Source organism: Piliocolobus tephrosceles, chromosome 13, assembly GCF_002776525.5.
Source record: "Piliocolobus tephrosceles isolate RC106 chromosome 13, ASM277652v3, whole genome shotgun sequence".
In the NCBI taxonomy this organism is placed as follows: Eukaryota; Metazoa; Chordata; class Mammalia; order Primates; family Cercopithecidae; genus Piliocolobus; species Piliocolobus tephrosceles.
Genome location: NC_045446.1, coordinates 49,556,636 through 49,582,704, shown reverse-complemented (window position 1 = coordinate 49,582,704; position 26,069 = coordinate 49,556,636). Strand labels below are relative to the sequence as shown.

Here is a 26,069-nt window from a genome sequence, read left to right as displayed (position 1 = left end):
GCCAGACTACCTATTTAAGCAGGTCCCTGATCCCATTTCTCCTGACTGGGTGAGAACTCCCAACAGGGGTCTCCAGACACCTCATATAAAAGCCTCTAGCTGGCATCAGGTGAGTGCCCCTCTGGGACAGAGCTCCCAGAAGAAGGAGCAGGCAACCATCTTTGCAGTGTTGCAGCCGCCACTGGTGATACCACCAGGTACAGGAGGGACTCCGGCGAATAAAGTCTGGAGTGGAATCCCAGGAAACCACAGCAGCCCTACAGAAAAGGGGCCTAACTGCTAAAAGAAAAATAAATGGAAAGCAGCAACAACAACAACATCAATGAAAAAGGCCCCACATAAACCCCAGTCAAATCTCAGAAGCTTCAAAGATTGAAGTTAGATAAACCCACAAAGTTGAGAAAGAATCAACACAAAAACACTGAAAACTCAAAATGCCAGAGTGCTTCTTCTCCTCCCAATTATCTCATCACCTCTTCAGCAAGGGCACAGAACTGGGCTGAGGCTGAAACGGAGGAATTGATAGAAGTAGGCTTCAGAAGATGGGCAAAAATGAACTTTGCTGAGCAAAAGGAGTATGTTCTAACTAATTTCAAAGAATCTAAGAACCAAGATAAAACATTACAGGAGCTGTTCACCAGGATAACTAGTTCAGAGAGAAACATAAATAAACTGATGGAGCTGGAAAACACAAGGTGAGAACTTCACAATACAAACACAAGTATCAATAGCTGAATAGACCAAGCAAAAGAAAGAATATCAGAACTTGAAGATCATCCTGCTGAAATAAGGCAGGCAGACAAGGTTAGAGAAAAAAGAGAAGGAGGAACAAAACCCCTGAGAACTATGAGATTAGGTAAAAAGATCAAACCTATGACTGATTGGGGTATTTGAAAGAGATGGGGTGAACGTAACCAAGTTGGAAAACACACTTCCGTATGCCAGAAGGATATCATTTAGGATATGCCAACAGGGTATCATCCAGGAGAACTTCCCCAACCTATCAAGACAGACCAACATTCAAATTCAGAAAAACCAGAGAACCCCAGTAAGATACTTTATGAGAAGATCAACCCCAAGACACATAATCATCAGATTCTCCAAGGTCAAAATGAGGGAAAAATGTTAAGGGCAGCCAGAGAGACAGGCCAGGTCACCTACAAAGGGGAGCCCATCAGACTAACAGTGACATTTCAGCAGAAACTCTATAACCCAAAATAGATTGGGGGTCAATATTCAACATTATTAAAAAAGGAATTTCCTACCCATAATTTCATATCTGGCCAAACTAAGCTTCATAAATGAAGGAGAAATAAGATCCTCTTCAGACAAGCAAATGCTGAGGGAATTTATCACCACCAGTCCTGTCTTGCATAAGCTCCTGAAAGAAGCACTAAATATGGAAAGGAAAAACTGTTTCCAGCTAGTACAAAAACACACTGAAGTACACAGACCAATGACACCATGAAGCAATTACCTAAACAAGTTTGCAAAATAACCAGCTAGCATCATGACAGGATGAAATTACTCATAACAATATTAACCTTAAATGTACATAAGCTAAATGCCCCAATTACAAGGCACAGAATGGCAAGCTGGATAAAGGGTCAAGACCCATTGGTGTGCTGTATTCAAGAAACCCATTTCACATGCAAAGACACACATAGACTGAAAATAAAGGAATGGAGGAAAATTTACCAAGCAAATAGAAAGCAGAAAAAAGCAGGGGTTGCAATTCTAGTGATATGGCTTGGCTGTGTCTCCCCACCCAAATTTCATCTTCAGCTGTAATAATCCTTATGTGTCAATGGCAGGACCAAGTGGAGATAATTGAATCATGGGTGCAGTTTCTGCCATGTTGTTCTCATGATTGTGAGGGAATTCTCACAAGATCTGATGGTTTTGTAAGTGGCTTCCCCCTTTGCTTGGCACTCATACTCTCTCCTGCTTCCCTGTGAAGAGGTGCATTCCACCATGATTGTAAATTTCCTGAGGCCTCTCCAGCCATGCTGAACTTTGAGTCAATTAAACCTCTTTCCTTTATAAGTTACCCTGTCTTGGGTATGTCTTTATTAGTGGTGCGAGATGGTCTGATACAACAAATTGCTACCAGCAGCGGGGCACTGCTGTAAAGATATGCGGAAATGTGAAAGTGACTTTGGAAGTGGGTAACAGGCAGAGGCTGTAACAATTTAGAGGGCTCAGAAGAAGACAGGAAAATGTGGGAATATTTGGAACTTCCTAGAGACTTGTTGAATGGTTTTGACCAAAATGCTGATAGTAATATGGATGGACAATGAATTCCAGCCTGAGCTGATCTCAGATGGAGATGAGGAACTTCTTGGGAACTGGAGCAAAGGTGACTCTTGCTATGCTTTAGCAAAGAAACTGGTTACTTTTTGCCCCTGCCCTACAGAACTGTGATACTTTGGACTTGAGAGACATAATTTAGGGTATCTGGTGGAAGAAATGTCTATGCAGCAAAGCTTTCATGAGGTGACAGAGCATAAAAGTTTGGAAAATTTGCCACCTGATGATGCAGTAGAAAAGAAAAACCTATTTTCTGAGAAGATATTCAAGCAAGGTGCAGAAACTGGTGTAAGTAATGAGAAGCCAAATGCTAATTGCCAAAACAATGGAGGAAATGCCTCCAGGACATGTCAGACACCTTTATGGCAGCCCCTCCCATCACAGGCCGGGAGGTCTAGGAGAGAAACATGGTTCTCTGGGCTGGGTCAAGGGCCCCTCTGCTGTGTGCAACCTTAGTACTTGGTGTCCTGTTTTACAGCTGCTCCAGCCATAGCCAAAATGGGCTAAAGTATAGCTCAGGGCATTGCTTCAGAGGGTACAAGCCCCAAGCCTCAGCAAATTTCATGTGGTGTTGGTCCTGTGGTGACAAAGAAAACAAGAATTGAAGTTTGAAAACCTCCACCTAGATTTCAAAGGATATATGGAAATGCATGGATGTCTAGGCCTGGAAAAGCCATACTCAATGCCAGCCCATGAAAGCAGCCAGGAGTTGGGTTATACTCTGCAAAGCCACAGAAGTGGAGTTGCCCAAGGCTGTGGGAGCCCACTTCTTGCATCAGTGTGACCTGGATGTGAGACATGGAATCAAAGGAGATCATTTTGAAACTTTAAAGTTTAATGATTGCCCTATTGGATTTTAGACTTGCCTGTAGCCCCTTTGTTTTGGCCAATTCCTTCCATTTGGAAGGGGTATATTTATCCAATGCCTGTATGCTCATTTTATCTAGGAAGTAACTAATTTGCTTTTGATTTTACAGGCTCACAGGCAGAAGGGGCTTGCCTTGTCTCAGATGAGACTTTGGACTTAGACTTTTGGGTGAATGCTGGAATTCAGTTAAGGCTTTGGGGGACTGTTGGAAGGGCATGATTGTGTTTCAAAATGTGAGAACATGAGATTTGGGAGGGCTAAGGGGCAGAATGATATGGTTTGTTTCTCTGTCCCCACCCAAATCTCACCTTGAATTGTAATAATCCTCATATGTCAAGGGCATAATCAAGTGGAGGTAATTGAAACATGAGGGCTGTTTCTGCTATGCTGTTCTCATAACAGTGAGGGAGTTCTCATGAGATCTGATGGTTTTATAAGGGGCTTCTCTGTTCACTTGGTGCTCATTCTCTCTCCTGCTGCCCTGTGAAGAGGTGCCTTCTTCCATAATTGTAAGTTTCCTGAGGCCTCTCCAGCCATGTTGTGTTGGGAGTGAATTAAACCTCTTTCCTTTACAAATTACTCAGTTTTGGGTATGTCTTTATTAACAGTGTAACAATGGACTAATGCAACTACTTTCTGACAAAAAAAAAAAAAAACTTTACAGCAACAAGTATCAAAAAAGACAAAGGAAGGCATTATATTATGGTAAAGGGTTCAATTCAACAAGAAGAGCTAATTCTCCTAAATATATATGCACCCAATACAGGAACACTCAGATTCATAAAACAAGTTCTTAGAGACCTACAGAAATATTTAGACTCCTGCACAATAATAGTGGGAGACTTTAACACCCCACTGTCAATGTTAGAAAGATCATTAAGACAGAAAGTTAACAAAGATATTCAAGACCTGAATTCAGCTGTAGATCAAATGGACCTGATAGATATCCACAGAGTTCTTCATTCAAAAACAGCAGAATACACATTCTTGTCAGTGCCATATGGCATGGAACTTACTCTAAAATTGATCACATAATTGGAAGTAAAACCCTTCTCAGCAAATACAAAAGAACTGAAATCACAACAAACAGTCTCTCAGACCACAGTGCAATCAGGTTAGAATTCAAGATTAAGAAACTCACTCAAAACCACACAAGTACAAGAAAATTGAACAACTTGTTCCTAAATGACTCTTGGGTAAATAATGAAATTAATATACAAATCAAGAATTTCTTTGAAACTAATGAGAACAAAGAGACAACATACCAGAATCTCTGGAATGTAGCTAAAGCAGTGTTAAGAGGGAAATTTATAGCACTAAATGCCCACATCAAAAAGCTAGAAAGATCTCAAATTGACATTCTAACATTACAACTAAATGAACTAGAAAACCAAGAGCAAACAGACCCTGGAGATAGCAGAAGACAAGAAATAACCAAGCTCAGAGCAGAACTAAAGGAGATAGAGACACAAAAAACCCTCCAAAAAATCAATGAATCCAAGAGTTTTTTTTTTTTTGAAAAAAATAATAAAATGAATAGACCACTAGCCAGACTAATAAATAAGAAAAGAGAGAAGAATCAAATAGGCACAACAAAATATGATGAAGGGGATATGACTGTTGATCCCAAAGAAATACAAACAACCCAACAAAGAATGTTATAAATACCTCTATCCAAATAAACTAGAAAATCTAGAATAAATGGATAAATTCCTAAAAACATACACCCTCCCAAGACTCAACCAGGAAGAAGTTGAATCCCTGAATAGACCAATAATAAGTTATGAAATTGAGGCAGTAATAAATAGCCTACCAACCAAAAAAAGCCCAGGACCAGATGAATTTACAGCTGAATTCTACCAGACTTAGAATTCTGCCAGAGGTTAAAAGAGTAGCTGGTACCATTTCTTCTGAAACTATTCCAAACAATTGAAAAGGAAGAAATGCTCCCTAACTCATTTTGTGAGTCCAGCATCACACTAATACCAAAACCTGGCAGAGATACAACAAAAAAGAACACTTCAGGCCAGTATCCCTGATGAACCTCAATGCAAAAATCCTCAATAAAATACTTGCAAACTGAATCCAGCAGCACATTAAAAAGTTTATCCACCACAATCAAGTTGGCTTCATCACTGGGATGCAAGGCTGGTTCAACATATGCAAATTAACACATGAAATTCATCACATAATTGTAATTAAAGACAAAAACTACATGGTTATTTCACTAGATGCAGAAAAGGCCTTCAATAAAATTCAATATCCTTTTATGTTAAAAACTCTCAATAAACAAGGTATTGAAGGAATATACCTCAAAATGATTAGAGCCATTTATGAACAAACCCACAGTTGGTATCACACTGAATAGGCAAAAGTTGGAAGCATTCCCCTTGAAAACTGGTCCAAGACAAGTATATCTTCTCTTATCACTCCTATTCAACATAGTATTGGAAGTTTTGGCCTGGACAATCAGGCAAGAGAAAGAAATAAAGCATATTCAAATAGGAAGAGACAAAATAAATCGTCTTTGTTTGCAGATGACATAATTCTATATGTAGAAAACCCCGTATTCTCAGCCCAAACCTTCTTAAACTGATAAGCACTTCAGCAAAGTCTCAGGATACAAAATCAATGTGCAAATATCACAAGCATCCATATACAACAACAAGAGATAAGCAGAGAGACAAATCATGAATGAACTCTTATTTGCAACTGTTACAAAGAGAATAAAACAAATACCTAGGAATACAGGTAACAAAGGAAGTGAAGGACCTCTTCAATGAGAACTATAACAACTCCCCAAGGAAATCAGACAGGACATAAACAGATGCTCTGGATAGGAAGAAGCAATTTCTTGAAAATGGTCATACCACCCGAAGCAATTTCTTTAAAATGGTCATACCACCCAAAGCAATTTACAGATTCAATGCTATTCCCATCAAGCTACCATTAACATTCTTCACAGAATTAGAAAAAACAATTTTAAAACTCATATGAAACCAAAAAAGAGCTCATACAGCTAAGACAATCCTAAGCAAAAAGAACAAAACTGGAGGTATCATGCTACCCAACTTCAAGCTATGCTACAAGGCTACAGTAACCAAAATAACATGGTACTGATATAAAAACAGAGACATAGACTAATGTAACAAAATTGAGGACTCAGAAATAAGATCACACATCTATAACCATCTGTTCTTCAACAAACCTGACAAAAACAAGCAATGGTGAAAGTATTCCCAATTTAATAAATGGTGCTGGAAGAACTGGCTAGTCATATGCAGAAAATTGAAATTGAAACTGGACCCCTTCCATACCCGTTAAACAAAAATTAACTCAAGATGGATTGGATGTAAAACCCAAAGCTATTAAAAACTCCAGAAGAAAATCTAGGTTAACGCCATTCAGGACACAGGCACAGGCAAAGGTTTCATCCAATTGACAAAAACAATTGCAACAAAAGCAAAAATTGACAAATGGGATCTAATTAAACTAAAGAGCTTCTGCACAGCAATATAAACTATCATCTGAGTGAACACACAACCTACAGAGAGGGAGAAAATTTTTGCAATCTATCCATCTGATAAAGGTCTAATATATGGAATCTATAAGAAACTTAAATTTATAAGAAAAAAGCAATCCCATTAAAAAGTGGGCAAATGACATGAACAAACACTTCTCAAAACAATGTCTTCTTAAGGAGACAAAAAATATATGACATATGACAAGGAGGGCAACATCCCTGATCATTAGAGAAATGCAAATTGAAACCACAATGAGATACCATCTCATACCAGTCAGAGTGGCAATTATTGAAAAGTCAAAAAACAACAGATGCTGTAGAGGTTGCAGAGAAATAGAAATGCTTTTACACTATTGGTGGGAATGTACATTAGTTCAACCATTATGGAAGACAGAGTGGCAATTCCTCAAAGATACAGAACCAGAAATATCTTTTGGCCCAGCAATCCCATTACTAAGTATATACCCAAAAGAATATACATCATTCTATTATAAAGATAACATGCATGTGTTTGTTCATTGCAGCACTATTCATAATAGCAAAGACATAGAGTCAACCCAAATGCTCATCAATGATAGACTGGATAAAGAAAATGTGATACATATATACCATGGAGTACTATGCAGCCATATAAAGAAATCCTGTATGTCCTTTGCAGGGACATGGGTGGAGCTGGAAGCCATTATTCTCAGCAAATTAACACAGAAACAGAAAACCAAACACTGCATGTTCTCCGTTGCAAGTGGGAGCTGAACAGTGGGAACACATGGCTACAGGGAGGAGAACAACACACTCTGGGGCCTGTTATGGGGAGGTGAAGGGAGGGAGAGTGTTAGGAAAAATAGCTAATGCATGCTGGGCTTAACAGTGAAATGATGGGTTGACAGGTGCAGCAAACCATGATGACACGTTTACCTATGTAAAAAACCTGCACACCCTGCACATGTGCCCCAGAACTTTTAAAAAATTATAATTGTGAGTAATAACATTTACTGAGACATGTCAGCATTTTAGGAATCTTATTATTAATTTTGTAACACATATTAACATATTTATATGAATATAAGTCAAAGAAAGTTAAACACCATTTTAAATTTGACAATGCTTCCTGCATGATTTTAATACATCAAGTAAGTTGAATATGTCTCTTTTGGACTTTTAGGGACCTTTTTTTTTTAAAAATTTAGAATATGACCTTGGAAGGCTTGGCAAATATTAAAGGTTTAAAAAAACTGGATATCACAAAATATGATCACAGGTTATTCATTTAGCTGAAATGGTAACTCCAAAAAATTTTAAAAGGCAAAAATCCATACTCACTGATAGAGGAGAGAATCAGTTTTCTAAACAAGACCCAATAAAGAGAGCGTGAAGCCCATGCAATCTATCTCTTCTCCCTCCCCTTTCCTATTTTTGTAGTTTACTCAAAAGGCAAACAAAAATCTTTGATTGTCTCTCAATATTCCAAAAAAAATTTTTAAAAGAGAAAACCAAATTTTATTTCGTATTAGTGCATCGTTAATGCTAAAGCTTGTTTTTAATTAAATTTTATAAATCTATTCAGTTTTAACTAGTTTGATCATAAAGTAAGATTTTCACAAACTTTCTATAACTTTATAATATTTTTGTTAAAGAACAAATCAATGTTCAAAAAAATCCTGTTACTTTGACATATGGGCCAAGATTCTGGCCCTATGTCAGTATGCATTTGTTTTAATATTTAATTTATGGAAGAACTAAATAATAAATATCCTTTTAATTTTAGTCCACTTGCCCACTGACAGAATTCTTTACAAAGTTAATTTTTCATAAACCTTCTATAACTTGCTTAAACTTTCAATTTTATTTTCTTACAAGAAAATATAATTCTTAATTTTTCTAAATTAGACAAAATTAGTTTTTTGAAAAAAGATATTCCCATGACTTTGTATCAAAAACACATAATTTTTCTTTTTAGTGTAAGCAATTTTTATTACAAAGGCTCAGAGTCTAGGATGCACAACAGAACTGCAGATAAAGTCTGACTGTTTCCAGCATAGCTAGGAGACATGGCTAGCTACACATGTCCCCAGGCCTTAATTAGAATCTATTGACTCTAAAGCACATAAGTTGCACAGTTTTCAAAAGTCAAAGAAGCAGTTTATGACATTAAAGTATTTAGCAAATCTAATCTCTGACTTAATTTGTATCAAATGTCTAAATTTTGAAGACATTTTTATTTTACCAATAATCTTTAAAACTGTTTTTATTTCCCAAAGATTACTAAAGTCACGTGAACCAGAAGGCATTAGAGTTTCTGACAAAATATTTGATTCCAGTGCTTTCATTTTCTTTAAGCCAATTAATTAGAGCTCCTTTATATAAAGATCAAACACACAACACTTATAAATACACAGACAGAAGAAGATGTAGCAGTTGTAAATTTTTTGTTTTCATTTTATGAACCTTATCACAACTCATACAGTCCATCCATGACATACTTGGACTTTCTGACTTGTCCTATATTTCCCTCTTTCTTCAATAATTCATCATTCTACTTTAGGACAGGAATTTACTGTATAAGATCCTTTCTCACGTTAAATTTCTTTTCTTTATAACCTTCCTTACAATAAATACATCTCCAGATCCATAAATTTCTTTACATATCTCTCCTCTACTAAAGTAAGTTCTGATGCCTCCAAAAGTAAAAAATGTCAGGTAATGTGATGCAAAACAGAGCAGAGCCTTAGATTTTGAAAGGAACCTGTCTGCTTACACTTCTTGGGGTTCTATGAGGAAAACAGAGATTTCTCCCAAAATATACCATGTGTTACCTTCTCTGTTTTTCCCAAGGAGTCCCAGGCTCTCAGAAATTACCTTAGGTCCTCTCATGTGGGCATCAAGAGTGGCAAGAAGACGTACTGGGGAAATAAATCAGTAGACTGAGAAGAAAAACAAACAAAAACATTTTCTTCTCAAAGAAAGGAAGAAAAAAAACACGATCCAAGAAGAGAAAACGCATAAAAGCCTTTTAAATATATATATATATACACACACACACACATATATAAATATGTATCTTGAATATTCATTTTTAATTAAGCTGATTTTAACCATGGAGCTCTTTAAATACTTTATTTATGTTTTATCTCTTATCATGTGACTCTAGCCAGGACAGACAGCCAATATTTCTGGCTTTTGAATTCTACTACAGGTAACCTCCCATGCAAAATTAGTAAGTCTTAACTAAGGTTATAACTTAACCATGGATGCATAAGCTATCTCAGAGATGATATGCAGTTTCTTTTTTTTCTTTTTTCTCTTTCTTTCTTCTCTTTCTTTCTTTCATTTGTTCATTTGTTTATTCTTTTTTTCAATATTTACAATCTCCCTAAAGGTAGTTCAGAGAAAGGAAAAATCAAGACAGAAAATCAGAAGCAGTCCATGGGAGGAAATGAATCAATACATGACAAAAAAAGAACACAAATAACAAACCAGAATGGACTCATTCCTTAAGCCAAGAATTGAACTTGCGCTACCATTGTCAAAAGACAAAGCCTTAGCTATTGAGCTACAGCACTGAGCAGTTTCTACTGCTTTTTCCAGAAGGAGGCTACAGAGCCAATCTCAAGCTTGCAAAGGCTTTTAACTGCTGCTTTTAGAGCCAACTATGATATGAACCCCAAAATTCATCCCCTCTAGATGGCAGAGTCCAAGAGAAAGTATCCCCACGTGGTCACAAGGTTAAGCTCTCAAGGACATAAAACAAGAGAGAGAAACTTCATCCAGTACTGGTTCAGGGACCTGCAGCAAAGTTTGTAACCGACGAGCCTGCTAGGCTGGTTTGGAAAGCAGGTGTATAGGGTTCCTAAGCCTACATTCTATCCTGTGATACTCATCTCTCAATGACAGAATGACACAGAAAGACAAATTCCTAGCACAAAGTACACCAGATTCACCACAGTCTAAGAGTAGTCTCACAAATTCTTTTTTTCTATTAATCAAACCCTTGCAGAGGAGACAAACAGTGGTGGCATTTACTGTACACACACACACACATACACACACACACACACACACAGCCCAGAAGCCTGGCTGGCAAGAAATTCTTACTCTTTTTGCTGGCACACCAGGTTTCTGGATTCCCTTTCTCTGCAGCTTCGAGAAGAATGGAGTGACTTTTGATGACCCTGCTCCCTCTGCTGTAGCTGTGGGGTCAGGCCATGTTACAAAAGAAAATTATCCATTGTGTTTTATGGAATCATAGGCAAAAGCTTTTCAGTTTTGCAAGATACTGCCCAACAGATTGCATGAGTAACCAAATTAACATTTTCCATCCCAGCTGAGGAAAATATACATAACAAATGGACACTAATCACCTTGGTCAACACCCAATATCAACCTGGCAAGACTCAAACTTTCTCCCCTTGGTCCTTGTCACCTTTGATCCACTCAAGGTGGGGAGAGATGACCTCTGACTGGGAATTTTAGAGGTGTTCTCTGGGCAAGATGAAGAGCAGACAGTAACCCCAAGTCAGGCCTGTTGAGCTTTATTCGGGACTCACCAAGTGTGACCAGAACTTGGGTTCTTCAAGTTAGGCCTGCTGGACTTCTGTCAGCAAGTCCTTCAGAGATCCCCTCCACATATACAAACACACACACACAAATACAAGACAGACAAAAGGTCTTCCAAACCAAGATCCCTAATCAAGAATTCCAAGCGTATTCCTTCCAAACTAGCCTCCTATTCTCCATCTGAGAAATCTCCCCTAAATCTTCCTGACTGAGGAGAAATCTCCTGAATCAAGACTCTTCCTACTAATTAGAAAGAGCCAACAGAGATCCCCGAAGGAGCTCAACCAATTTGGATAAGAAAGGAGGTGTTGGCAGATCCTAGAATACTCACCAAATTGGACACCCTGTATTGGGGCTACAGTTACAGACACTCCATGATGGGCACCTGTGATAGGACTACACTTACAGACACCCTGTGGTGGAATTACAGACAGACACTCTGCAATGGGGATACAGACAGACGCACCACCATGTGGCTACTGACAGACACTCCACCCTGGGGCTACAGCTATGGGATGGGACACATTAGATCAGCCATGCCCTGCCGGTAGAGATGGTACCAGAGTCAGCCCCTAGTTCAGGAGAACTGGGTGGCCACTTGGCTAGCCTCTGGATCAGTTGCCAGAGGGGCCACTGAACCATGAACAGGTAGCCACAAAGGAAATCCCAGACAATCCCTCAAATGTGTAACTGCCCAATAGGTTCATCTTGCCCACTGCCTAAATACAGCTGATCTATCAAGACAGGGGAATTGCGATAAAGAAAAACTTATTCACACAGAGCTTGCTGGTGAGAGACTGAAGTTTTGTTGTTATTCAAATCAATCTCCTGGAAAACTCGGGGACTGAAATTTTTAAGGATAATTTGGTGGGTAGGGGCTCATGAAGTGAGGAGTGCTAATTGGTCAGGTTGGCAATAAAATCATAGAGGGTCAGAATGAGTTTTTCTTGCTGTCTTCTTCTCCCGGATGGGATTGCAGAACTGGTTGTGCCAGATTACAGGTCTGGGTGGTGTCAGCTGGTGCATCATAATGCAGGGTTTGCAAAATATCACAAGCACTCATCTGAGGTTTTACAATAGTGATGTTATTGCCAGGAAAAATTTGGGAGGCTTAGAATCTTGCAGCCTCCAGCTGCATGACTACTAAACTATAATTTCTAATCTTGTGGCTAATTTGTTAGTCCTGCAAAGGTGGTCTAGTTCCCAAACAGGAAGGAGTTTGTTTTGGGAAAGGGCTATTATCATCTTTGTTTCAAAGCTAACTTATAATCTAAGTTCCTCCCAAAGTTATTTTGGCATATTCCTAGAAATGAACAAGGACAGCTTGAGGGTTAGAAGCAAGATGGAGTTGGTTAGGTCAGATCTCTTTCACTGTAATAATTTTCTGAGTTATGATATTTGCACAGGTGGTTTCAGGAGTCTAGTACAGAGTAAAATGCATGGACCAGGAAGCTTAAGGGTGTTCTTTGCATTGAATGCTTGGCGTGAGCTGTGAGGGATGTTTAAAGGCAGAAAAAAATTGCTACTGGTAAGAAGATTCAGGCATCTCTTTTTATCTAGATGGGAGAAAAATAATAAATTGATTACATATTCAGAAGAAAACCAGATTGTTCAGTAGAAAAATTCATTTCCTGGAATTGAAATCACCATCAAATATCATCTTTAAATGGATTTTATTTTCAAAATGAAAAAGGCTTTTTGTTTGTTTCTGATTATAAAAGTAATGGGATTAATGGGAAAGATAATGGTATAAGTGCACATTTATGCCTCATATTTACTGAAATGAAGTAAAACTATGAACTAAGAGAAAGTAAACTTCATTAATGCTGGAGCTAGAGCAGGCTTCATCTTTATAACACAATCTCGGGATAAAGGATGCCAACTGTAGGTTCATGATCTTCCTGTTCATGTGCACAGTGGGCTGGGCTGTGGGAAGTGGGTGGAGCTGGGTCACAGGAACCTCAGTGGCACGTCTCAATCAGAAGAGCAGATACTGTTGGCATGATTGGGCTGGAGGAGGGATCGAAAACATCTTACTTGGAATGAAGTGGGGTCTAGAAGAGAAATTGTATGACTAAATAATGCCGTTATGTTTCTATGACTTCCCAAGCAGTAGAGATCTACAGGTGAACTTTTACCGCAGCTGCAAACCAGAAATAAGAGTATTGATTTGCAAAATTAAATGTGCACTAAGCTTTTAAGACCACTCAATATTGAAAATAGATTGTATATCAGAAGTAGTAAAATAAATCCAAATTTAAGGTATGCCTCCCATGGAATACGGGATAGCACAGAATGAATAATAAAAGTTTAAAAATAAATACAGTAAGAAAATGCAGTCAAATTTCCCAAACTGCAGTTGTAGATAGACACAGCTCCGTGCCCACTGATCCACCCACCCATTATAGACAGCTTATACCAGAGAAGAGAGAATATTTCCCGTAAAAATCCCTCCCTTTAGCATTAGTGCTAATGGCAAGATCAAAATAATGCTTGAGTAAATAGGAAGGAGACTCAAGGAGTTTCTACCAATACTAATCAGGGACAAATTTTTGACCTACATTAAGATTAAATATGCAGGAAAATATCAGCATGCAAACCAAATAAACATTGTATAGTGAAAAGAATTAAAAGAACATTTTATGCAAAAGATGGATGAAAGTAATATTCTGGAACATTTACTCTAGGAAACAGAAACATTTTAACTATAACCACATTGTGTTTTCAAGGAAATTAAAGAAAACAAGGATTCAAGCAGGACATTTTATGATAGGGTGAAATGGAAAGCTACTGGAAACACTAAGGTAAAAAGAAAAGGAAGAAAAGGATCACTTTCCAGACATAAATAATATTATACTAATGTAAGTTTCCTGTTTTAATAATTATACTATATTTATGTAGGTTGTTTATATATGTTTATACATGTGTGTATATATGTGTGTGTGTGTGTGCATGTGTATATATATGTGTGTGTGTATGTGTGTGTGTGTATATATATCCAGTTATATCTATATAGATCTCACTGTTGCACTGTTCAACAATGAGATCTATATCTCAGCATCTAGAGCTCTGGGATACAGTAGGTACTCAATAAATATTTTTTGAATGAATGAGTCAATGTCACTCATAGTGGTGTGCCATAGTGGTAAAGAGTAATCATCAGAATTATTCAGGGAGTTGTTTAAAAATACAGGAATCTAGATTTCATTCCATATCTATTTAATTAGAATTGTTGAGGATAGAATAGAAATTGATAAGAACAGAAAAGCAGTGAGAGACTTCGACATATGCCTCTCATGATCACACCTAGTGACTCACTTGGAGAATTTGAGCTTCTTGCCTCAACCGTTTGAGGCTCATCGTGTCTGTAAGTCCTGATTCCTGGGGTTGGGGGATGGCTATTATTTTACCTGAGCACAGTCAGGATTCTATCAAGCCTCAAGTTATGGCTGCTGCCTGGTACTTTTTGTCTCTCTCTGCTAATAAAACAATAGAGAAAGAAAAAACTTACTATACTATAGGGTAGTTAACCCTGATCACTGTAAGGAGGCATGGTTGATGCTAAATAATGGAAGCAGGGAGGAGTATATCTGGAACCCAGGGGACCTGCTGGGGTATTGTTTTGTGTTTCCAACCCAGTTTTAACTGAGAGTAAGCAATTACAACAAAGATGACCCAACAAAGACGTGATTACTAGAGGCTTTGGCTCCTTTGGTATGAAAATTTGGGTCACGACACCAGGAAAGCAATTCAGACCAGCAGAAGTACTAGACAATGGTGGAAAGAAATCTGAAGTGGATATTAAAGGTGGAACATAATAAATAGCAGTGATGATCTTGAGATCAACAACTGCAGCAGGGATTCTATGGCATGAATCTATGTGTCCTCTCAAAATTCTGATCTTGTCACTTAAATCGTAAGGTGATGGTATTAAAAGGTGAGGTCTTTTGGCATGAGGGCTCTACCTTCACGAATGAGAATAATGAAGTTTATTATGAAAAAGGTTTCAGAGAGCTGTCTGGCCCTTCCATCTCTTCTGTACATGAGAACACAGTGTTAGTTCCCTTTTGCCCTTCTACTACGTGAGGATGCAATGAGAAGGTGCCATCTTGAAAGCAGAAAGCAGCCCTTACCAGACACTGAATCTGTTGGCACCTTGAGCTTGAACTCCCTGCCTCCAGAATTGTGAAAAAAAGAAATTTCTGTTCTTTATACATTACACAATCTCAGGTATTTTATAGCAGCAGAAACAGACTAAGACAGCTTATTCCATTAACTCTTCTCACACAAAGTCTCATTTTTCTCTAGAATTCTGGCGAGCCACTATTCTGAAGAATTAGTGGAGTAAACTTAGTGTGAGGAATAGCAGATCTGAACAGCACAAGACCTGGGCTATAGCAGATATTGTTAGTGCTCTGCCTACATCTCCTTGGATCCCTTTTACAACAATCATGCTCATCAGCTTCTGCATCTTTTTGTCAGGGGTCTCTGGAGACCCTTTATCTCTTCACGTAGAGAGCCAGTTGTTCTTGGGAATTCAGAAACCCAAAGGTTAGCTTTTAACCAATGACTGATGAGTGTGCAGAATATAAATATTCTAGCTCCTCAGCTCCTGAGCAGGACTAATATTATAATCTACACTGTATCCAAAGCTCCCCTGTGGGACTGAGTCAAAATTACCTTACTGGGTACTTTTCTTAATATTGTACTCTTCCTAGAGTGTTTTTCCATCTCATTTTCCCTTTATTACCAGTTTTTCTTGGTGATTTTTTTTTCTGTAGACATGAGGTCTCATTATGTTGCCCAGGCTGGTCTCGAACTCCTGGGCTCAGGCAATCCTCCTGCCTTAGCCTCCCAAGGTCTGGGATTATAGGCATGAGCCACCATGCCTGGCCCAGTAATATTTCTTATTAGATCTCATTCACAGGTTCTGATTCTGGGGAATCTGATTTCAGAAACTGATAATATGGTTGGGGTTTAAGGAGCATAAATGATTAAGGTAGAATTTCATCAGTTTGACATGATGGCAATTTGAATCGTTACTAAGATGATTTGTAGTTTTTAAGACATGTATATTTCCAGCTGTCTGCATTTTTGGACTGAAACGCTTATGCAGCACACACATATACCCAGCATTAAATATTTAGGTTGTGTCTAGACACTGAGAATTCCCAGTTAACTAAGACTATGGTTATAATTTGAATGTGTCCCCTCCAAAATTCAGCTATTACGAATATGATAGTATTAAGAGGTGGAGCCTTTACGAGGTGATTAAGCCATTAGGCTCCTTCCTTGTAAGTGGGATTGGGTCTATATAAAAGAGGCTTCAAAGCAATTGTGAATGGAAGTTCATTCATGATTTGGCTCTCTGTTTGTCTGTTACTGGTGTATAAGAATGCTTGTGATTTTTGCACATTAATTTTGTATCCTGAGACTTTGCTGAAGTTGCTTATCAGCATAAGGAGATTTTGGGCTGAGACAATGGGGTTTTCTAAATATACAATCATGTCATCTGCAAACAGGGACAATTTGACTTCTTCTTTTCCTAACTGAATACCCTTGATTTCTTTCTCTTGCCTGATTGCCCTAGCCAGAACTTCCAACACTATGTTGAATAGGAATGGTGAGAGAGGGCATCCCTGTCTTGTGCCAGTTTTCAAAGGGAATTTTTCCAGTTTTTGCCCATTCAGTATGATATTAGCTGTGGGTTTGTCATAAATAGCTCTTATTATTTTGAGGTACGTTCCATCAATACCGAATTTATTGAGCATTTTTAGCGTGAAGGGCTGCTGAATTTTGTCAAAAGCCTTTTCTGCATCTATTGAGATAATCATGTGGTTCTTGTCTTTGGTTCTGTTTATATGCTGGATTATGTTTATTGATTTGCGAATGTTGAACCAGCCTTGCATCCCAGGGATGAAGCCCACTTGATCATGGTGGATAAGCTTTTTGATGTGCTGCTGAATCCGGTTTGCCAGTATTTTATTGAGGATTTTTGCATCGATGTTCATCAGGGAGATTGGTCTAAACTTCTCCTTTTTTGTTGTGTCTCTGCCAGGCTTTGGTATCAGGATGATGTTGGCCTCATAAAATGAGTTAGGGAGAATTCCCTCTTTTTCTATTGATTGGAATAATTTCAGAAGGAATGGTACCAGCTCCTCCTTGTAGCTCTGGTAGAATTCAGCTGTGAATCCATCTGGTCCTGGACTTTTATTGGTTGGTAGGCTATTAATTATTGCCTCAATTTCAGAGCCTGCTATTGGTCTATTCAGGGATTCAACTTCTTCCTGGTTTTGTCTTGGAAGAGTGTAAGTGTCCAGGAATTTATCCATTTCTTCTAGATTTTCTAGTTGATTTGCATAGAGGTGTTTCTAGTATTCTCTGATGGTAGTTTGTATTTCTGTGGGGTCGGTGGTGATATCCCCTTTATCATTTTTTATTGCGTCTATTTGATTCCTCTCTCTTTTCTTCTTTATTAGTTTTGCTAGCGGTCTGTCAATTTTGTTGATCTTTTCAAAAAACCAGCTCCTGGATTCATTGATTTTTTGGAGGATTTTTTGTGTCTCTATTTCCTTCAGTTCTGCTCTGATCTTAGTTATTTCTTGCCTTCTGCTAGCTTGTGTGAATGTGTTTGCTCTTGCCTCTCTAGTTCTTTTAATTGTGATGTTAAAGTGTCAATTTTAGATCTTTCCTGCTTTCTCTTGTGGGCATTTAGTGCTATAAATTTCCCTCTACACACTGCTTTAAATGTGTCCCAGAGATTCTGGTATGTTGTATCTTTGTTCTCATTGGTTTCAAAGAACATCTTTATTTCTGCCTTGTGGGCAAAGGATATGAACAGACATTTCTCAAAAGAAGACATTCATACAGCCAACAGACACATGAAAAAATGCTCATCATCACTGGCCGTCAGAGAAATGCAAATCAAAACCACAATGAGATACCATCTCACACCAGTTAGAATGGCAATCATTAAAAAGTCAGGAAACAACAGGTGTTGGAGAGGATGTGGAGAAATAGGAACACTTTTACACTGTTGGTGGGATTGTAAACTAGTTCAACCATTATGGAAAACAGTATGGCGATTCCTCAAGGATCTAGAACTAGATGTACCATATGACCCAGCCATCCCACTACTGGGTATATACCCAAAGGATTATAAATCATGCTGCTATAAAGACACATGCACACGTATGTTTATTGCGGCACTATTCACAATAGCAAAGACTTGGAATCAACCGAAATGTCCATCAGTGACAGACTGGGTTAAGAAAATGTGGCACATATACACCATGGAATACTATGCAGCCATAAAAAACGATGAGTTTGCGTCCTTTGTAGGGACATGGATGCAGCTGGAAACCATCGTTCTTAGCAAACTATCACAAGAACAGAAAACCAAACACTGCATGTTCTCACTCATAGGTGGGAACTGAACAATGAGATCACTTGGACTCGGCAAGGGGAACATCACACACCAGGGCCTATCATGGGGAGGGGGAGGGGGGAGGGATTGCACTGGGAGTTATACCTGATATAAATGATGAATTGATGGGTGCTGACGAGTTGATGGTTGCAGCACACCACCATGGCACAAGTATACATATGTAACAAACCTGCACGTTATGCACATGTACCCTAGAACTTAAAGTATAATAAAAAAAAAAAAAAAAGAGGCTTCAACATAACAAAAAAGTCATAGTCTTCAAGTCAAAGAGAGAGGTCTCAGGAGAAACCAAACCTGCTGACACTCTGATCTTGAACTCCCAGACTCCAGAACTGTGAGAAAATAAATTTCTGTTGTTTAAGCCACCCAGTCTGTGTACATGATTATGGCAGTCCTAGCAGACTAATATACAGTTGATCCTTGAACAACTGAATATTAGTTTGAACTAATATGGGTCCACTTGGGTTTGAACTACTAGGGTTCACTTGTGGATATTTTTCGATAAGTGTTACACCAAGTGTGCCTGCATATCCTGTTTCCCCTTCCACCTACTCCACTTCTTCCACCTCTGCCATCTCTGAGACAGTAAGGACAAACTCTTCTCCTTCCTTCTCCTCCTCAGTCTCCTCTAGGTAAAGACAATGGGAACGAAGACCTTCATGATAACCCACTTCCACTAATGAATAATACATGTATTTTCTCTGTCTTATGATTTTCTTAATAACATTTTATTTTGTCTAGCTTACTTTATTGTAAGAATTCAGTATATAAAACACATAACATTTAGAAAAAGAGGCTTCACGCAGTGTTCGTCTAGCTTACCCTTCAGCCTTTGGCCATGTGAGGATACTGCATTCCTCCCCTCAGTAGGATGCAGCAGCTGGGCACCATCTTGGAGACCGAGAGCAGCCCTCAACAGAAAATGAATCTTTTGGTGCTTTGTTTTTGGACTTCTCAGCCTCCATAACTGTGAAAAAATAAATTTCTGTTTTTTATAAATTACCCAGTCTGTGGTATTTGGTTATAGCAGCATAAATAGACTAAGAGAAAAACTAAATCTCTTGTTTTGTTTTACAAATGAAACTAGAAGATGTGTGCTGCTTCATGATTCAAGTCCTAGTTTTGTTGCTATTCTGGAGCACCAAAGAAAGATTCACCATTGATGTCTGTTCTATGCAAGAGTGGAATCCTTCAAAAAGGAACAATTATGCACCATTATCAAAGAAAGAATATTCCGCCAGCTTCTGCTCGTTTTCCACACTGTTCCATCTATCTGAAACTCTTAGTATTATGATGCACCCCAGTCCTTTGAGAGTTTTATAGTGTAATCAACAATGGCACCAATGATTACTCTGAGAAAAACATGGCACATGGGAGAGTCCAAAAGCCTTCATAAAGATAACACACCTGTGCCCTAGTGACCATGAACAAAGAAAAATCTCTCAAGGCCAATTCTGGCTTTCCATTCTTACAAAGTATTCCTTAAATAATAAAGGGATCTGGTATTTGGCCAATGCCAGTGCTCAGAAGAGAAATAGCATTATACTGGAGTGTGAACCAATGCAAACATTCATTAAAGATGGGGAAACTGAGTCTCAGAAAAAGGAAGAGAAATAGTGAGCTAGTGGTAGAGTTAGAACTAGGACTTCTATCAGAAACTTCTATTGGGATGGGGTTACATTTTGGATTGTTTATTGTTGGTAAATAAGAAAACTATTAATTTTTTTCATTCTCTTCTGGGCAGATGAGCATATCACAAATAATGATTTATATCCTGCTCTCTAATATTTATCCCTTTTAATTTTCTTACCTTGATATATTATTCATGATATGGAATAGTTGCAATGATGTGAGATTTTCTTGTCTCGTTCCTGATATGAGTGGGAAGGCTTCTAATATTCTATCATTAGGAATAACATTTTTTATAGGTAGGAATCCTTTATCAAGTCACAGAAGTTTTCTTTTATTCTTAACTTGCTAAGGGTTTTTCTTTTTTCTTTTTTTTCCTTCGTTTGCTTGCTTGCTTGCTTTGAGGAAGGAGTGTTGATTTTTTAAATATGGCAAGTTTAGCATAATAACTAAGCAGCCTGGTTCTGGAGACCAACAGCCTAGATTTCAATCCTTGCTTCACTGTATACTGGTGGTGCATCCTTGAACAAGTTACTTAACTGCCCTATCACTCAGGGAAATGTAAATGTTACCTAACTAACAAAGTTGTGAGAATTAAATAAGATGATAGACATGAAGCTTATGGCACAGAAGTGCCCAGTATGTGTAACCTGACTACTAGTCTGCCTTGATTCTTATACTGATATCCATGTCAAAGAGCTGCGTAGAATCATGTGATCTTAGTTTTCATCTAGGCCAGCTGGTTCTCAGACTTTTAGATTATATACATTGTAACACAAATTATTTTAAAATCTGTGGTGAAGATATTGTTATCAGCTTTTTATTTACCATATAAAGTTCTAATAAAAGAAACAAAACATACAACTATAACAATGTTAAATGTGGAAAAGTTTCATTTAATGCCTTAAAATGAGGAAGAGTGCAATCTCAAAATAAAAGAGGGCCTTCTGAAGTGAATAAATTTACTATATTGTTGAGGAATTTACTATATTGTTCTCCTTTTTGCTCATTCACCACAGAGCAATGAACATGATGTGGATGGGTAAGTTTGGGTGCCTCTGACCCAGGCCCATCTCTCATTTAATGCAAGAATCATTCTTCCTCCAACATCCCTCTCAACCTCTGATGGACTCTTCCAGAAGTGGGGTGCTTAATTTCTGAACAACCTGGTTAAAAATTATTCTCTGAACTAGCTTCCTTATAACTTCAATTCACTGTTGGTTGGATTGCTGTTTGGAAGCAACACTGAGTAAATTTGTTCTCGTTCAACAAATATCTGTCAACCATTAAGACAATATTTTTCACCCTCACCTCACAATCATCCTTACTTGAGAGTCAATATCCATGATACTTTCAACCTCTTCTTAACTGCATGGCCTTTAAGATCTCTTCACCTTGTATTTCCCTTCTCTGAATACAGCCAAGTTTCTCAAACTCTTTCTTAATTTGTAGAATCACCTCATTTATAACAATAGGATCTGGTCTGATACTGGTTTAGTCAGGAACATTTGGTTGGGAGTGTGAATGTAACATGTAGCCTGCTCAGGTAGAAAAAATTCCTGGTTATGAGGGACTTCTATAAGAGGTAGTGTTATGGAGTCTTTAGGATGCCAATTTTTCCAGCTAGAAACCTCTGTGGCTCGTGCCTTTGTCTGAGTTCTTGTCCTGCATCCTGGAAGAATGAGGTATGCAGACAAATGGAGGGTGAACAAGATGAAGAGGAGCTTTACTGAGCTCAAACGAGACCTACAGGGGGTAGCTCCTCTCTGTAGATGGGTCATCTTGTGGAGTGTTCAGCTCTCAGCACAGAGGAGGTTCTGGAGAGGGTGGCTCCTCTCTGCCTATGGGTCTTCTTGTCCTCTCTGCACCTCTCACTGGAGATGGTAGCTCCTTTCTGTCTGTCATGTCCAGATATCACCAGAGGCACTAGCCCCTCTCTGCAGCTGGTCCTTCTTTGTCTCTCTGTGTCCCTCCATCCTCTGCCCTGCTCTGGCTGAGCCCAGGGCTTTTATGGACATAAGAGGGGAGGAAGTGTATGCTGATTGATCCATGGGCGGCCATGGGCAGGCTGGAAGAAGCACCACAAGTCCCCACTCTGGTCTGCGGGACTGGCAGTCTGTCCCCCAGTCTTCAGGCCCTCCCTGGCCCAAAGGTAGGGGCTTACCAAAAGCTACCCCTTCTACCCAAGAATCTGTCTGCCTCCCGCTGGCATCCATGGCCCCAGAACTCTGCCCCACTTTGCTCCCAGATCAGAGGGGACACTGACAGCAGGAGATGCCAGGCATTGGGGGCAGGCACTTCTGAACCTGTCAGGGGATGGGGGCCTTCATGGGCCCCCAAGAGTGTAGGGATGCCTGATTCTGTAGCCAGGTTTGGGTGGTGACAGCTGGGAGCGATGTGGGGCTCTTGCCCACTCAGTGGCCTGCATCAGTACCAGCAGTTTGGGTGGCTGCGGCTGTGCCCAGCAGGGCAGGGATCATGCCTGCTTCCAGCCTTCCAAGAGCACAGGAGACTTGGATTCACAGTCACAATTTGGGCAGCTGCAGCCCCGCCCAGGAGGGTGGGGCTCCTGCCTGCTCCATGGAGCAGTAGGTCTGTGTCTGCAGCCGCGGTTTGGGCACCGGCGGAGCTCCCGCCCCAACTCAAAAGGGGTAGGGTTCCCACCGGCTCCATGAAATCTGCAGTCCCAGCTGTGCCGCCCTGCTGCAGCTGGCATGATGGCAACAGCAAGCCATCTGGAGCGGTAGCTGCCATCAGTAGCTCACCTTGTTTTGAGGTTAAGAAGCAGTTTGAAGGAGTTAGTGATTAAAAATATAGACTTTGGCATCAGATAGAATTGGCTTGAGTTCATCCTCCATGATTTACTAGCTGTGCATCTTTGAATAAGTTTTTTAACCTCTCTAAGTCCAAGTAAGGTTTAAATGATTCTATTTGTGAAGATCTTAAAATGGTGCCTGGCATATAGCAAATACTAAATTAATGTTACATAATCTGTTTATTCTTATTCATTTTAAGGATCAGCATCTTAACTGTAATCGTTATTTGGGTCCAGCCAGTCCAGAAATCTATTTATAACAATATCTGGGAACATTATTTAGCTCAGCATTATACAATAATTAAAAAAAGACTAAACTGAGAATATCTGAGCCCACATTATGGAATGGGAAACCAGTGTTTAATTATATGGGTGACTTTCGGATAACCATTTTTATTATTTGTCATTATTTTTAATTTTGTTATTACCTGTGTGTTACCTGTGTATCCTCTCAGGGAGGGCTGGAGACAGAGCCTGGACCTTTCTCTCTCTCCTTTTTACTTGCTCCTTCCCACAGTAGGAGGAACGAATTATCTGATGGATGTAACTTACAAGAACGTAACAGCAGTCATAACTTTAGTAGGGGCAGGCAGGATAACTGCAATAAAGAGTGGGCTTCTTTCTCTTCCTTTTTTGGGCATCTTGCTGATGAGGAGTCAGCACGTGGATAGGACACAGAGCCCTGGCTCAGGAACGTCAGCTGAGTTCCCGTTCTCTGAGTTTTGGCTTCTTTATCACACTTGGATAACTAAGGTCAATCCTTTACCTCCAATTCAGGAGGAAGCTCCATGCTGGCCTCTCCTCTAAACCACTTTCTCCAAGCTTTGAAAAAAAGCTAATTGACATTTTGATTTAACTCTAATCTTAATCTGTAATCATGATAACTATAACATGAGATTCTGATATCCATGTCCATTTCTTTAGTCATTGAATGATGAGTTATTAATTTCTTCACCCACTCACTCATTCATACATTAATTCTGGAGATTTACTACTCGATATTTGTTGAGTGCCTACTGTGTACCAGGGACTCTCTTGGGCACTGCAGCTACAACAGTGTACAAAACAGACTAAAATATCTACCCCAGTGAGACTTACATTTTAGTAGGGAAGTCAGACCATAAACAATAGAAATAAATAAAACATAAAAGTATAAAAAATATAAAATGTGATATACACTGCTGAGGAAAAGCAAAGCAGAGAATAAGGTTAGGAAGTGTTGTAACTGGGATGGGGTCATATTTTGGATTGGGTGATCAGTAAAGGCATTATAGAAATGGAAAAGGACTGAAGGAAGAGAAGAAGCAAGATCTGAGCTACCTAGGGTACGGGTCCTGGTAGAATGAACAGGATGTGCACAGGCCAGAGGTGGAGATGGCCAGTGTGGCTGAATAGAATTTTGACACTTTGAATGCAAGAGAAGCCTCTGGAGGATTTTAAGCACAGGGGTGATATGATATGCCCTATATTTTAACAGTGCACAGAAAGACACAATTTCTGCCCTTATGAAATTTATATTCCAATAGAGGATGCAGATGATAAACAAAACTACTAAGTGAAATTTATAGATGGAAGGTGATGCTACTAAAGGAGAATAAGTGAGGGAGAGAGGGTACTTCGGCCACCATGTTGAGAACAGATTGTTGTGGAACCCTAGAGAGAGTGTGAGCGTGGATGGAAGAGGGACAAGTTAGAGGTCATTGCAGCAACTGAGGCAAGAGATAGTAAGAGTGACTGAGAGCAGGATGGTAGCAGTGGAGGTGGTGGGACATGGCCAATTTGGGACACATTTAGAAGGCAGAGCCAACTGGTCTCTGCTGTTAGATTGAATGTATGGTGTGAGAGAAAGAGAATTCAGTGATGACTCCAAGGTTTTTAGGCTAAGCGACTGGAAGGATGGCATCTCTGTTAACTAAGAGGTGAAAGGAGCAGGTTTTGGAGAAACTAGGAGTTCATTTTGAACCCGTTGTTTGCAAGGCCTAATATATATCCAAGTAGATGTGTTGATGGGGGTGAACTGGAGTTAAGATAGAAGATTTGGCATGAGTTTTTCCTTTTCAGATCATGCTTATCTTGAGCCATCATTTTGCACCAAGAAGCAGTGAAGAGCATTGGTTTTACAGTTTGATTCCCTGGGCTCAAGTGTGGCTTTGAAAGCTTTATGCTGTTGGGCAATTATTGAACCTCTCGCTGCCTCAATTTTGCCATCTGTAAAATAGAAAATAATTGTGTGACTCAGGATTGTTGTGTGAATGAAATGAGTTCATCCCTTTCATGATCTTGGCATTGAGCAAGGAATGAAATATTATTCAAAAAATTTTGAAAAAAATTATAATGGCAGTAGCTAACATTAATATAGCCTTTATTTTATGCCCAACACTATTCTAGAAACTTTGTAATATATTAACTGATTTATCACTCAAAAAACCCTAGGAGGCAGATACTATTACTTCCTAATGGCATGGAGATGGCATGGATGGTTAAGTTACACAGGTAGCAGGTGGTACAGCTGGAGTTCAATCCCAGGCAGTCTGGCTTCAAAGGCCATGAACTTTAATACCACACAGCACTATCTCTCAGACCATGTTAGCTATGGGTATTATTTTCCTGGGTTTTTCCTTCCTTTTATGAGAGCATCCATTCTTAATCTACTTATGAAGCTGCTCAAAGTTCACTTAGAGTCCAGTATTTATCAATTGTACTTCTAAGGCGTATGGTTACCTTCAATATACTTTGCAAAATAAAATATCGAATTGCCCTAGGAATGACCCAACTCCCCATTTGCCAGGTCCTGTTGCTTCCTGTCCTTCTGTAATTTGAGCACTCCGCCTTCTGTATCGGGTGATAAGCATTCTGTCTCTGCAATAGCAACACAGAGATTCAGGTCTGCCTACTTCAATGAGAAGAGATTCTTGGTTGAGAT

The 26,069-nt window shown here is 39.2% G+C and overlaps 1 pseudogene across 1 annotated transcript in view; it reads right to left on the bottom strand.

Annotated features, from left to right (window-relative positions):
* The window catches only part of LOC111555054, a 51,827-nt pseudogene extending 27,891 nt beyond the window's left edge, over window positions 1-23,936 (bottom strand). The window contains exons 1-2 of the transcript XR_004228424.1: window positions 23,913-23,936; window positions 23,586-23,680 (exon numbers count right to left, since the gene is read on the bottom strand). The product of XR_004228424.1 is annotated as an olfactory receptor 7E24-like (transcript). The remainder of the gene's footprint in view (window positions 1-23,585; window positions 23,681-23,912) is intronic.
* Window positions 23,937-26,069: the final 2,133 nt, after the last annotated feature.